This window comes from Microtus ochrogaster, unplaced genomic scaffold (assembly GCF_000317375.1).
Source record: "Microtus ochrogaster isolate Prairie Vole_2 unplaced genomic scaffold, MicOch1.0 UNK118, whole genome shotgun sequence".
NCBI classification, from domain to species: Eukaryota; Metazoa; Chordata; class Mammalia; order Rodentia; family Cricetidae; genus Microtus; species Microtus ochrogaster.
The window spans coordinates 569,209-582,609 of NW_004949216.1; positions in this window are offsets into that span (position 1 = coordinate 569,209).

Here is a 13,401-nt window from a genome sequence, read left to right on the forward strand (position 1 = left end):
AGTGCTGGGATTAAAGGCGTGCGCCACCATCGCCCGGCTAAAATGGTAATTTTTTAAAAATAACTTTGACAGATGGTGGTGGTATGTGCCTTTAATCCCAGCACTTGGGAGACAGAAACAGGTAGATCTCTGAGTTCATGGCCAACCTGGTCTGCAGAGTGAGTTCCAGGGATACACAGACAAACCCTAACTTGAAAAAACAAACTAAACCACAAAACAAACAAAAACTCCAAAAGAGCAACAATAATGCTAATAATTTTAAAAGTCATATTCAGGGCTTGGTGAGATTGCTCAGTGTTAGGGTTGTCTGAAGCCAAGTCTAAGGACCTGAATTCAAACTCAGACACCTATATGGTGAAAAAAGAGATCCAACTCCCTAAAGTTGTTCACTGGCCTTATAGGCTGTTGGCACATGCACATCTATGCAAAATGAGTTTTTAATTAAAAGTTTCTTCTTTAAAATACATATTCATGCCAGGCAGTGATGGTGCACACCTTCAATCCCAGCACTTGGGAGGTAGAGGCAGGTGGATCTCTGGGATTTCAAGGCCAGCCTGGTCTACAAGAGCCTAGTTCTAGGCCAGGCTTCCAAAGAAACCCTGTCCCAAAAACAAAACAACAACAACAACAAAAACCCAAACCAAACAAAAAAAAACATATTCACACAAACAAAAAGCATATTCACTACAGAAAAAAAAATAGAAAAATAGTCTTCCCCATAGTTCTCTTCTAATTTTCTTTTTAAACAAGAATGAGGTGATGGCTCAGCTTTCCCAGAGGAAGCCAGATTAATTCCCAGGATGCAAACTGTGGTTTGTAACTGTCTGTACCTCTAACTCCAAAGAGTATATGCTGTCCTCTCCTGGCCTATGCAAGTGACTGCTCACTGTGGCATACTTATAAGCTTGTGAGCACACACACAAATGGACTTACTAATCATATGTGGAAACATAAAAAAATTTAAAAAAACTAAATTGAAGGTGATAGATAAATTTTGTGTCTCAATTTAAAAGCAGCAAAGACAGACAGGCTTTCTAGAAACACAGGCAGTTTTGTGTGTGTGTGTTTTCCCTGAGTCAGGGTTTTTCCTGTGTAGCCCTGGCTGTCCTGGAACTTGCTTTGTAGACCAGGCTGGCCTCGAACTCACAGAGATCCAGCTGCCTCTGTCTCCCAAGTGTTGGGATTAAAGGCACGTGCCACGACTGCCTGGCCTTTTTTTTTTTTAATAACAGGAACTTTTTTTGTTTGTTTGTTTGTTTTGAGACAGTCTTACTTATATATAGTCCAGCTTGGTCTCAGTCTGAACATTGTCTTGCTTCAACCTCTGGACTGCTGGAGTTACAAGTATGTGCCACAGAATTCAGCTGGAATAAATTCTGTTGTTGATGGAACATGTTGAGGAAGACCACGGATTTATATTTTCACACCCCTTCTTTTATTTTGAAACAGTCTTGTGGTGTTGCCCAGGCTGGCTTTGAACTTGGTCTCTTGAGTAACTGGGTTTCCAGGACGGAGTCTCCAGACAAGGGTTCAAGCAAGTTTGTTTGGTTTGGTTTGGGTTTTCAAGAGAGTGTTTCTCTATGTAGTCGTGGCTGTCCTGGAACTTGCTCAGTAGACCAAGTGGACCTCAGACTCAGAGATCTGCCTCCCTCTGCCTCCTGAGGGCTGGGATTAAAGGTTTGAGCCACCATGCCTGGACAATTTGTTGAAAATTTTCTTGGCGCATCATTTTACTGCTTGAAAAGTTGTTCTCTCACAAGTGTAACTAGAACTAGAAGTTCTCAGCTGATTAAAAAAAAGTATCTCCTACCCTCAAGTTAATCAGTTTTCCTTTTTCTTTTTTTTTTAGCAACTGGGTGGTGATGGTACATGCCTTTCACCCTAGTACTTGGGAGGCAAGAGGCAGGTGGATCTCTAAGAGTTCATGGCCAGGCTAGTCTATAGAGTGAGCTTCAGGACAGCCATGGCTACAGAGAAACCCTTTCTTGGGGGAACTTTTAAAAAGCCATTTCAATGGTAATAATCATAGTTTTCAAAACAGCCATTCATGGATGGGAATAAGTACCTACCACCTCAGGTGGGCTGGGGTAGCAGATTTAGAACTTGCTATAACAAGGAGATGAAGCAAAGAGAGAGAAGGTGATGCTTTGGGGTGAGGGTGGGGACCCAGTCGGGTATGCCTTGACTGATTGGAGTCTGTCACTTGGAAGCTGGGGGAGGAGTGACCAGAAATGGGACATCCTTGGGATTGACATGGGGGGACTTGGGTTTGGAGAACATACCTGGTGTTCTCAGGTTCATCCAGGGAAATGGAAGGAACAAATGAAGTCATCTGGTATTGAGTAAGTCGAGATTCAGAGCTATTCATCCAGGCAGTTGTTTCTTTTCTTCTGTGGGTCAGAGTTCTGTGCTGCTTAGCTGTCCCATTGTGTGTTTGTTTACTCTGTCTATCACAAGCAATCTAAGTTATTTTAACACGTGGGTTTTACAGCTGCCCTTGGGCCACGGCTCCCAAGATTGCACTGGGGCGGAAAAACCTGCCTCAGCTCTAAGCTCCTCTCCTTAAGCAACTATCATCTCTCTGGCTGCAGGCCAAGCAGAAGTGCCCCAGAGAATGGCATCCCTCTGCCTTTTGGTGTGTGATGTGGTCGTCTTGGAGAAAGCATTAGGTCCTTTTATGGCCTCCCCAAACCTAACTTAAGTCAAAGAATATTAAATATAGGAGACGTGGGAGACAGCCATTAGATAGGAGTGGAGGTCACTATTCCAAATCAGTGTCTACTTATACCTACCCATAGCCTGTTACAGTATTGAGAAATAACGCACACACCAGTAACTTAAGAAAAGTTTGGAACATGAAAAGGAGCCTAATCACTGTTAATAGCATATTTCTAAGTGCACTAACAGGCCAGTGCTTTTACCACTAACCCCTCTTTTTTGGCTGTTTCCTATTGTTTGATTTCTACTTATCTTGATGAATACTAATTCTTAAGACAGTCATGTTTTAGTCATGTGACTGAGCCTTAGCTCCATTTTTTGATAAAATACAGTTGGCTGAATTTCCCAACTCCTGTTTTCCTGATGTGTATATACTGATATGTTTAATCCCGTGGTATTCAGGACAGTGATGTCTTTCCAGTGTAACCACCCCTCCACATTTTTAAAATTCATGAAGTCGAGAATTAGTCTTTAAAAACAATATCCAGACTGGGGCTGTAGCTCAGCTGGAAGAGTGCTTGCCTAGCAAAGCATGCTGGGAGTCCTGGATTTGATGCTGAGTACTGCATAAACCAGTGGTACATGCCTGGAATCTGAGCTCTCAGGAACTGGGGCAGGAGGATGAGGCGTTCAGTGTTGTCCCCTGCTGCACGCTAAGCTCAAGGCCAGCCTGGGATATAAGAGAAAAAGAGAATGAAAGAAACAATATGTAGTTGTGTCCCCTCCCGCACACACTGTGCAGACCAGGACTGGCTTCATTATCTCACATGGTGGAGGTCAGGAGTCCGAAATTGTCCTCACTGGACCGAAAACAAGGTGTCAGCAGCCTCTGCTGCTTCCTTGGCTGACAGAGCAGCACTCTAATCTCTGTGATAACACTGCTTTCTTCTACAGTTGTCCTATCTTTCTCTGTCTTTGTCCTCCACAGACATAGTGACTGCGTTTGAGACTCACACAAGTAATCATTCAGGGACAGTCTCTCCTCCCCAGGATCCTAAGCACATTTGCAAAACCTTTGCTGTAGAATATAAGTTTCTGGTTCCAGGAATTAACCTTTCATATTTTGGCAATTATGTTCATTCTGTCACATGTGACATAAGTAAGTCTCCTTCCTCCTGTCGCTCTCCCTCCCTCCTTTCCTTCATTGGCAGGGTCTCTTGCACCCCACGCTGGCCTCTAATTCCATATATAGCAGAGGATGACCCTGAACTGATCTCCCAGCCTCTACCATCCAAGGCTGGAATGATAAGTGTGTGCCGTCAAGTCTGGTTTATGTGGTTTAGGCATCCAGCCCTAGGCTTCATGAACGCTAGGCAAACACTCTACCCAACTATAATCCCAGCTGCAGGGTCTGTTTTGTGACAAATCTGAAGAACACTGTGCTCCCTATTAGATAAAGTGGCCCATGCCAGGTGGTGGTAGCACACTCCTTTAACCTCAGCAGTTGGAAGGCAGAGAAAGGTGGATCTCTGTGAGCTCAGGGTCAGCCTGGCCTTCAGAGCTAGTTCCAGGACAGCCAAGGCTACACAAAGAAACCCTGTCTCGAAAAACCAAAACTAAACCAAAACAATAACAAAGTGAAAAGTTGAGTCTGTTCTAACTAGGACATTTAGGTCCCAGGCTCCAGGGGAACTTCCCATATGGTCACTTCTTTGTTCCATATAAGTCTCAAATCTATGTCTTGCGTGCCTTCCTGCAAACATTTTCTGCTTCAATTTTGCCTTGCAATGTTTGATCCACTGTTTTGGAAAAAAACTTAATAAAATAAAACATTTTAAGTGTGTATGTGCATGGACACACGTGTGTGCGCCTGTATGCACACAAGCCATGGTGTGCACATGGAAGTCAGAGGATGACTGCAGGAGTTGGGTCTCTTGTTCCACCACATGGGTTCTGGCAGTTAAACTCAGTTCACTGGTTTTGGCGGTAAGCGCTGCTACCCAGTGATCCATCTCCCGTTCAGCCATTGTCCCAGGGTTTAAAGTAAGTGTCAGGACCCCCTACACAAGAATTTTTGCCATGACCTTTACTCTCTCCACAGCCATCCATCACATGAACCCTAACTGTGAAAGCATTGCTCAGCCAACCCCCCCCCCCCCGCAATGTTTCCAGCTCAGGCTAGGAGAATCGCTTTATTACGGTAGACCCAATTAATAAATTATTCCCTTACTCATGCAAGGACTTGCTCCCCCTCCACCCCCCGATTCTGTGTGTCTCATTATGGTTCATGGCAAAGACAGTGAAGATCTTTGTACTGTGACAGTCAGGTGCACACACACCTGACCTGGGTTGTTTCAGGGGAAGGACGTCACCATCTGTGAGAACCCAGTGCTACGGCGGCGATGAAAGCCTCGCTGGAACAGGCTGTGGTAGTGCTGATTCAGATGGTATCGTAACTGAGCCACTCCGGAGCTTCAGGCACAGTTCTGAGCACCTCACACATGCTCCTGCTGTCACTCCCGTGACCACTGTGAGATGGTTCTCAAACTTCCTGTTGGGCTTGGGAAAGCAGGTAATTGAAGCCCACCCCTGGATCTTTTTATCCAGTAGGTTTGGGACAGAACTCTAGAATTTGTTTTTGTGTGTGTGTAGGTTCATATGTGTATATACATGCCCACAGGTGCCTGTGCATGTGTGTGCATGAGTGTGCACACATGGAAGCCAGAGGTCTTAAGTCACTCTCCACATTATTATTATTACTGTTATTGTTATTATTATGAGATGGTTTCTTTCTGAACCTGGAAATCACCAATTTGGAATCTGCCTGTCTCAGCCTCTTTTCCCAGCCTAACTCTGGGTTTACAGCCTCACACTTTGGTGTCTGGCTTTTATGTGGGTGTTGGGGATCTAAACTCAGCTCCTCAGGTTTAAACAACAAACATTTTACCCATTGAATTACCTCCCTAGCCTCTAGAATTTGCTTTTTAAAAAAGTTCCTAAGAGATGCAGATACTGTAGATGGGTAACATGTCAGGTCCCTTCCTAAAGTGAAGAAGTAAGTGCGAGACAGGCCAGCGCAGCTTTGAAAAGGAAGCTGAGCTTTTGAGCTTTTGCTGTCTGTTCTTCTGCCAGCCTCCATCACTTGCTCAGTCCCAGGATACCTGGAGAAGTAGAATGTGATTACTGGGGCCATAGGAGGTAAAGCTTCAAGACTCCCCTGGGCCAGTCTCTTGACTTTGATGCAGATGCCAGCTCATCTGGTGTCACCCTGGAAGGAGGAAAAGACAGATGAGCCATGCAGAAGGTATGCTGCTCAGTCTGGGCTGATATCTGAACTTTCCTGCCCCACCAGACTTCAGGAGGTCATTCTGCCTTGTGCCTCCTGGGTGTGGCTAGGAGACACCTTCCCTCGGAAGGATTCAAGGTCAGGTTCCTAAGCCTAATTAGGTACTGTGCTTAAGTGACAATCTCAGGTACTAAAAAAGTGGGATCCATTTATGCACCAATTCCAAGACCCAGTAATAAAACATTTTTTATATATATTTTTAGTTCACAGAAAGAACTAGAATCATGTAGTCAAGCATCCCAAGTTCTCTCCAGGGGTCCCTCAAAAACCCAAATCAAGGAACTCTCCCCATAATACGCTTAGGAAGTTTTGCTAAGTTACTGACTCCACGGTCCCCTGATCCCTCCCCCAGTTTCCCCACAGCAACAGCTGTTGCCTCTTTAAATAGTTTTCAGACCCATGACTGTGGTTTAAATAAGCACATCTGAGCTTCATCCTGAAGTCTACATGTGCTAACAAAGAAGCCATGTCTTTGAAGAACAGATCTCTTTCTGAATAAAGAAGCCTTTGTTTCCTGGGGCTCACTGCTAAGATGAAGTGCAAAGGAAGGGCTCAGTACAACGTATATAGTCTGACCCAAGCAAGCATCACCATGGCCAGGGTCTGAGCTGGGTATTTCCAGTTCGTTCATTCTGTGTTCCTATGAGTATGTATATACGTGTGCCACGACCTGCATGTAGAAGTCAGAGAACAAGTTCTGGGAGCTGGTTCTCTCCTACCATGTGGGTCCCAGGGATCAAACTCAGGTTGTCAGGCTTTGTTTTATTTTATTTCATTTTAATTTTTTATGGGTCTCAAGGAATGAGGGGCTGATTACTAAGGAATGTAATTTGGGTAGTTCGCTCTACTTTTTAGGTTTTTTTTTCTTCCTTCCTGTTTTTTTGAGACAGGGTTTCTTTGTTTTTTTTTTTTTTACAGTTTGACTATTATAATTGACTATTAATTTTATTTCTCAATTATACATCACTTTTTAAAATGATCTGCACAATCATAATACCTTAAATAAGAGCCGGGGTTTCTTTGTATAGCACTGGCTATCCTGGAACTCAGAGATCTCGTGCCTGTGTCTCCCATGTGTATGCCAAAACCACAGGTTTTTTTTGTTTTATTTATTTTTATTTTTGACAGGTCTTTCTGTTATAGCTTTGACTGGTTTGGGACTCACTATGTAGACCAGGCTGGCCTTGAATTTACAGAGATCTGTCTGCTTCTGCCTTCCAAGTGCTGGGGTTAAGGGTTTGCAGCCCTGATTCTACTTATTGTTTTTGAGACAGGGTTTTGCTACATCTCCCTGGTTAACCTAGAACTCAGAGGCTGCCTGCCTCTGCTTTCCTAGGGGTGGGACTAAAGGTATGTGTGGTAAGTTCTCTTGTCGGACTTTCTTTGGGTTGCCAGCCCCAAAATAATGACACAGAGACTTATTATTGGTGAAAGCTTGGCCTTTAGCTCAGGCTTGTTCCAAACTAGCTCTTAACCTGTTTCTATTAATCTGTGTTCTGACGTTGGCTCTTACCTTACTTCCATTCTGAATGTCTGAGTCCCTCCATGTCTCACTAGTGGCCCTCTCCACACCTAGCTTCATCCTGAGTTCCTATCTCTGCCCAGAACTTCAACCTAACCTCTTCCTGCTTAGCTATTGTCTATTCAGCTCTTTATTAAGCCAATCAGAAGGTGCCTTAGGCAGAGACACATCTTTATAGTGTACAAAAAGATTATCCCATAACAGGCATGTGCCATAATGTCCAGGGGGTAGTTTTCTATTTTGATTGACAGATTTGAGTCATGTAATCTTGACTGTGAATGTTCCTTCCCAGAATTCATCTGACTTTAATTGAATACACATCCAATTATGCATAGGTATAAGATAGTAAATAGGAAATTCCCCCTGAAAGTTCACTGGTGGACATGGTTTGTTTTACTGCACACACATCCAAAGCCAGTTCAGGCTGGGTTGGTGGTCCCCTTTCTATCCAGTTACAGTTATAACTGTTTGGGTAGAAATTATTCACACTTGATGTTTGTCAAGGAGAAACTTAATCCATTGTTTAGAGTGGGAGGTACATGCAGGAGATGAGGTGCTTGGTTACTAGATGCCTTAGTAGGAGAGAGGTGTCTGTACACAGCATAATAGGTCGGGGTCCTAGATTGCCAAGTGTTTAGACAGAAGAGGGGTGTGTGCCTCTCAGGTTTCTAAGCTATTCTCTGCATTTGCCTGCCTTAAAGGAAGAATTGCTTCTTTTAATGCATCCTGTTCATAAGAACCTCTGCCCAGATGCTGTCCCTCCCCGACAATAAGCAGGTTCAGATGAAGGCAGAAGGAGGTGTCCTGGCTTTGTAACCCTGCCACATGGTGATTGGCTTGGAGATTGGCTGTTCTACCTCAGTGTCTACACAGCATTCTAGGTTTTCTGACTAGGGAGCAAGGATCACACAGGTGGGTATTCTCAGGCTAATTAGCATGTATACTGGGATAAGGCCCCGTGTTCCAGAAAGGCACCAATTCCTCGGCACAGCCCTTCCAGCCCCTTAAACTTTCCTGGCTTCTAAAGGAACTCCATGTGAAGCGTTGCTGTTGTGTGACTCTTAGTGCCTTCATTCAAGGAGGGTCACACCCAGGGAGCAAAAAGAAAGCAAGATGTCTCAGCAGGTTAAGGTGTCAGTTGTGGAGGTATGTACCTGTAATATCAGAGCTGGAGATTCAGACAGGATTCCTGGAGTTTGCTGGGCATCCTATCCAGGCTAATCAGTGAGCTTTTCAGCAAGAGACTGTTTCAAAAAATGAGGTGGTGGCACACACCTTTAATCCTAGCACTTGGGAGGCAGAGGCAGGTGGATCTCTGTGAGTTCAAAGCCAGCCTGGTCTACGTGGTGAGTTCCAGGACAGCTAGGGCTGTTACAGAGATATCCTGTCTTGAAAAACAAAACAAAATGTGGAGAGAGTAGCTGAGGAACAGACTCACATAATCTCTTGCCTGTACATTCACGTTTACATGTGTGAACACAGACAACTATATATACACATTCTGCAGACACCCAGAAAGAAGCAACAAGGGAGATCCAGGCTCCCTGGGAACATTTCAAAGCTTACAAAGGACATGAGAAATTCATGGGTTTTATATGTCCTGGGACCAAGGGTTTCCAGAAGTCCATTTGAGACCTGTTGAGTTCTGGGGTCACATCCCAGGATCTCCAGGAAACTGTAGCCACACTAGCAGCAACTTCTCTCTTAGTCTAAGAGACGCCACCTGCAATGCTAATTTAGTGAGTGTCTACCACAGATGAGATCCCAGAGTGTGAAACAAAACTTCTGGCCTTCAGTGCTTCTGTGGAGAGATGGAGATGTTACTTAGTTCTGCGTCTCCTGCAAGAGGAGATGATGATAGCCGTTATTACTATTGTTTATTATTATTATTGCAGCCTGTGTATGTGTGTGTGCTCTAGTGCTATTGCACACGTGTAGCAATCAGAGAGAAGTCAGATCTCTTCTTCCGCCTGCCAAGCCATCTCATCCACCCTCATTGGAAAAATAATGAGCCAATCAATCCAAGGAACAACTTTCATTATCCTTTAGCCCAGTTTACCATCCAACTCATGAGGACTGAAATGCGGAGAATTTCAGTCTCACTTTTGCAAGCAGAAACTTGAGACCAGTGATGTGCTCTTTTGAAGCCTTGGCTTCATCTACTATAAAATATTGAGTGATGATGACCTCATAAGACTGCATGAAACAATGAGATGGGATAACAGTTGTGATATAAACCAACCGCTTTCAGAGTTTCTCTCTTGAAGACGCATATATCCTTGAGAAATGAGTCACCAGTCAACGTAAAGCCATACAAATCTTGTACCTGAACGTGGCAAATTTTACTCTTTCCTCTTCTCTTCCTCATCCTTTCCACCTCTACTTCAGTTTCCTCTTCTTCTCTGCTCCTCCTCATCCTTCTCTTTCTTCTCTCCCAGTGCTCTTCCCCTTCTTCCTTATAAAATACTCCAGTTCCACTGGAGAAAAGGTGTTGGCTTTGAGGCAGAGGGTCTTGAGTAGTTCAGATTTGATTTGCTTGGTGCTCACTTGGGGAAGGAGGCCAGAATAACACAGATAACAGGCTTGGTTCTGACTTCTAGGGCTTTGGTCAGATCTGTGGAACTGGACTCTTATTTTTTAAGTAGCCTCTTCATGTTCCTGATAGGGAGAAAGTGTGAAGTGTTGAGATGAAAAGGGCAGGGAGCTTGGGATGATAGATGCTCAATGCTTGGATGCAGGAAGTGGTGGTTTCCTGTTCTTTCATTTTGAAAACCCTTGTTGAGTCTCTTCTATGTCAGGCCTCAGTATGACCCACTCCTGTGCTAGGTGGCTTCAGTTCAATGAAGCAGTAGACAGTGATCAATATTTCCTTTGAATCATTTTTTTTTTAATATTAACCTAACATCCCAGGTAATTTTCTTGTTTTGGGGGTCCCTAAGTAGTGAAATGTCCTGGTCTATTTTTTGTCTGTAATAAAATACATGAGGCTGGATAATGTATATAGAAAAGAGATTAACTTGGGCTCACGGTTGGAAGATAAAGGTCTCGGAGTCATAAGAAGGGTTTCCTGGCTATGTCATAATATGTTAGAGAGGAGGATAGGAAAATGTGTGTTTTCTGAAGGGACACATGCATAAGAGAATGAAAAACCTAAGGAGGGGTCAGACTTTTGCTTTTTATATCAGCCTACTGCAGAACTAACCTAGTCTTGTAAGAACAGCATTCTTTCCCATTATCAAACCACCAGCCGCTAGGCCCCGCCTCTCTCAATACTGCCACACTGGAGACCAAGAGTCTAACACAGAAAGTTTTGAGGGGAAGATTGAGTCCTTACATAGCACAAGGTTCACATTGACACCGAATCTCTTTAGTTGAGGGGCCTCTTCTCCTTGAGATTTCATCTTGGAAAAGCCCGATGTGCTGTTTGTTACTCTCTGTCTTTAAAGACACCTGTAGTACAATTAATAAAAACCCAGAAGCAGGTATTGGGGTTCAACCTGAAGTTGAGAAAAGCAAAAGAGTCAGCCACTGAGTCTTACCTTGATCTTAGTCAGTCTCATTCTGAGGATTCCTGGAGGTAGGATTGCCGTTTTGGACTGAGGTAGAAGTAAGAGCCAGTGACTGGCTGTTTCACTTTTCTGACCTTCAGGTTGAACCCCAATATCAGTGTCTGGGTTTTTATTAATCGTGCTACAGACACTCTGACAAAGCTGGCTGTTGCCTTCACTATGGGTGGAATGTGATTCTTTGACTCTGCCCAAACTGTTAAGGCTCACAGTCTGTTATTGGCTCTGCCCCAGCTCCTTTGACGGGGACCTGGCATCTGATCCCCGTTTTCAAGGCATCTATAACTGCAGTTGAGGGGTAGATCCTGCATACTTGTAGTGGTGACCTGGAACATAAGGTGGCTATTTCCACAGGAGAGAACAGGTGATGGTCGGGGCAGTGTAGCTGTCAGGCTAGCAGACATGGAGTATAAACCAGACACCATCAGATCTTTCTCGGAGGCCGAAGAATCGTATTAGTAGAATAGATCCAGAAGTCTAAAACGTCTACCACTTAGGGTCTTAGCACACATCTAGGAGCTTATATGGCATAGAACTGCAACTTTTTACAACCAGCACCGCTATATAACTATCTTCCTGTTTTACATCTGGTGTCACACCATAGCTGTCTTTGTCTAATTAATTAACTTGTAAATTTTCAAGACAGGGTTTCTCTCTCTGTGTAGCCTTGACTGTCCTGGAACTCACGCTTTAAACCAGGCTGACCTCAAATTCAGAGATTGGACTGCCTCTGCCTCCCAAGGGCTGGGATTAAAGGTGTGTGCAGCCACCATGTATGTGGCCTGTTTGTTTTTATTTTTAAAATTATTTTTACTTTATGTGCTTTGCCTACATGTATATCTATGCACCACATTCATGGCTAGTGGCAGAAGAGGGTATCATAACTGCTGGAACTGGAGTTACACACAGTTATGGGCCACTATGTGGGTGCTGGGAATCTCTGGAAGAACAGCGGTTGTCTTAATTGCTGAGCCATCTCTCCAACTGCTCTGAACCTGCTCTGTCTATTTTACATCTGGGGTCACCATGGGTGTCTCTCTCTGTGTCTTTTATGTGCAGCATTACCATGGGTATCTTCTTCTGTCTGTTTTATATCTGCTGTCATACCACGGATGTCTTCCTTTGTCAATATTCATAGAGCATTAGTTGTTAGACTACAGCTTCCTTGGAGAGGAAAGGAAATCCACTCACGGTCTTGACTTTTCCGGCAAGTCCTGGCAAGCTTTTCCTGATGTCCTGCTCTGCCTAGTCAGCCCACACAATGTACCAATCATTTCTTTGCATTAAGTCTGTTAAGAGCTCCTACTGCTTCTGCCTCCTGAGTACAGTACAGGGAGGACGTGTTCAGATGAAACTATGGAATATCTGCAAATTGGATTAGGATGCCTGTGAATTATATGTATGATAACAAAATTTAAATGTGCTGGCAAGGAAGCAGAACAGGAAGAATGAAAAGATCTCATGTTGGCTAGGCAGTGCTGGTGCACGCCTTTAATCCCAGAACTCGGGAGGCGTAGGCAGGCAGATCTCTGTGAGTTCAAGGCCAGCCTGGTCTACGAAGCAAATGCCAGGACAGCCAGGACTGTTATACAGAGAAACCCTGTCTCACAAGAAAAAAAAAAAAAGATCTCTTATTTCCTGCTGTACTTGACGTGGTATCATCCAAGGAAGAAGTTAATTAGATACTGTAGAAAAAGATTGCAGGCATTAACTGGAGTCAGTGTGAGCCCCTGTGTGATGGTCCAGGTCTAGCTTCTCTGGAAGGAAGGAAAGAAGAAGGGGCAGGGGAGTTGAAAGGGAGGCAAGGAAGGAAAATAGGAAGGAAAGGGGAAAGGAAGGAATCTGGAAGGGAAAGAAGGAAGGAAAGGAGGGAGTGAAGGAGGAGGAGGAAAAGGAAAGGGCAGACAGGCAGGAAGAAAAGAAGTAAGAAAGGAGACAGGCTTAGGTCTGTGAGCAGGGATGTGTAATTCTGAATAATAAAAACCCCTTTCTGGGCATCAGTTTCTCCATTTATAAAAGAGAAAAGAAAGGCAATGAATTTAATGTTTTCCTTGGACCTTTTATGTGACTGCCTCATTTGACTGTACAATCGAGATATAGTTTACATACAATAGAATCCACCAGTTTTAAGTGCATATTTGGATAAATTTCAAATACATAAAAATATATAATGTGTAACTATCACAATCATGCTAAGGACTATCTGAATCCCCCAGACCCCCTCCTCCACACCTGGCTTCAACCCATCTGCTCTCCATCCCTCTAGGTTTGCTTTTTTTTCTTTAAATTATATTAAAATTTAATCAATC